Source organism: Charadrius vociferus, unplaced genomic scaffold, assembly GCF_000708025.1.
Source record: "Charadrius vociferus isolate BGI_N301 unplaced genomic scaffold, ASM70802v2 scaffold593, whole genome shotgun sequence".
Classification (NCBI taxonomy): Eukaryota; Metazoa; Chordata; class Aves; order Charadriiformes; family Charadriidae; genus Charadrius; species Charadrius vociferus.
The window spans coordinates 1364338-1366701 of record NW_009647739.1 but is presented as its reverse complement, the minus strand read 5'-3'; positions in this window follow the sequence as shown (position 1 = coordinate 1366701).

The window sequence follows — 2364 nt, the reverse complement described above, 5'->3', positions numbered from 1 at the left end:
TGGGATGTGGGACAGCAGGGACATCTGTTAGGCAGCAGGGATGTCCACCTGAATCCATGGGATGTGGGACAATGGGAACATCCCCAAGTCACAGCATGTGGGACAGCAGGGATGTCCTCACTAATCCATGGGACATGGGACAGCAGGCATGTCTGCACCAAGTCATGGGATGTAGGGCAGTGGAGACATCCCCCAGAGCTGTGGGGCAGTGGGATGTAGCCCTTCACCTCAGGGCTGTCCACGGAGGTGAACCGGACTCAGCACCCACCCTGCCTGAGCCCCCGGGACCATGAGCCCTCCCCACGCAACGGTCCCACAGGTTTCCCTGAGACAGGGCGAACCTGTCCACCTCCCCGCACCGCCCTGGTGGGCTCTGGTCATGGCTGGGTCTTGCTGAGCTCCATGAGGCTCCTCTCTAGTTAGTGGGGTACCCAGCCCTGCCTCGCTTGCAGGGCATCCCTGGCCATGTGCCTGGGACCACCATCACCCCAATCCCGAGAGGGTCTTGGGGCAGGGAACAAATCCTGGGGGACAAATCCTACTCCTGCCACGCCAAGCACAGTTCTGGACCCTGCACCCAGCCTGAGACAGCATCGCTGCCATCCCTGGGGTCACCATGCGTCCCTCTTTGTGCTGTCCCCACCACAGGACCCTCAGTACTGCCTCCGTGCTGCCCTGGGGCGGGCGGTGGGGGACTCAGCCTCGTGGGGCTGCCCCAGGGATGGAGCCAGCCTTCCCCGCTGCCACCCTCCGCCGGAGAAACACCCTGGTGCAGTAGGCCGCGGCTCAGCACTCACCTTGGCGCTGCTGCCCGGCCATGCATAGGCTCCTGCGCTGCTCCCCCTCGCCGTCCCTCCACCTGGGCCTGAAGTATTTATAGCGGAGCAGTGAGCTGACGGCTGGCAAATATTTGGTAGCTGTATTGTAATAGTAGACTCGGTAAACAGAGCTGGGGTTTACTTTAGCACCCAGCAACGGGAGAGCGGCGCGGGGAGGGACGTGGGGACGGAAGGCAGGGCTCACCTTAATGGTTCACTAGCCAGGGGATTTTCAAGTGTTGTTCCTGTAAATTCACCTATTAAATCGGCAGCCCCAGCTGCCAAACTGGCCGCGCACTTGTGCCGAGGGCTCTTATCTCCCCGCTGATTGGAGGTGAAATCTAGCTTTGTCAAATAGGCGTAAAATTAAATTTCATGCTATTTTGACTCCTGGAGTAGGGATCTTCTGAAGAACATACTGCGTATTGAGCGATGCCTCTGCAAACAGGTGCTGCTGCCGCGGCCGCAGCAGGTGAAGCCTCTCTGTGGGGTCCCCCCAGATGCTGTGCAGCCCCCCGTGAGGGTCCGGACCCCCCATCTCCAACCTCGTCCCCCCCTGAGACAGGTGTGGGGCTCCCTGACCAACCCCAGAATGGGGTTTGGAACCTTTTGAGGTGGCAGGACACAGTCCCGATGGCACAGCTGGCAGGAGAGGTGCTTCAGGGTGCTGTGCTCCCTGAGGGGTGAGGGCTTGGGTGTCCGGGGCCGGTGGCTCTTGCCAGGCAGTGCCTGCAGATGCAGAAATGGGGACATGCCATGTGGACAGCAGCTGGACCAGTTCCACGGCAGGGACAGCAGCATTGTCACCGTGGACAGGGTGCTGGGGTGCTGTGTGTCTCTGCCTTGGCCTGTGGCCATGCTGACCCACGCAGCGTGTAAGTGACGATGGACAGTGATGATGGTGAGCAGCTCGGACCCCGAGGTGGCTCTGGCCAGAGGTGCTATTCCTGTTCTGGCAGCGGGACGTGCCAGTGGGACTCTCTGGGCCAGCACAGAGCATGGCCAGGGGACAGAGGTGGCTGGGGGACTGAGCGTGGCTGGGGGGCTACAGGGTGGCTGGGGCCACAGGGTGGCCAGGGGACAGGACAGGCAGGACAGCCTGCCTGTGACAGCTGGAGGGCACAGGATGGGGGGGGCCTGACACAGCACTCAAACTCCATCACTGCCTGTGCTGGGGACACTCAGGAGGTGGGACACCAGCCATCAGCGTTGGGGATGGCCAGAGCCCTGCTCCGGAGCTGCCCTGCCCCTGCTCTCGGGGTGACCGCAGCTCCCGGTCTGCTCCCTTGGAGCCCTCCCTGCCACCCTGCCCTGAGTGCCCTACATCCTGTGCTGAGCTCTGCCCTGGCGCTGAGGTGGGGTCCCCAGCCCCTGGCACAGTGCAGCAGTGGTGAGGAGAGAGCCAGCCAGGGCACGGCTGTCACCCACCCCACTCCCCAGGCTGGCAGCAGGTCCCCCTACGGGGACAGAACTGGACCCCGGCGCTGGCAGCAGCACCCGCAGCGCTCCCTCTCCAAACACTCACACCGGCAACGCCGGGCGGGAG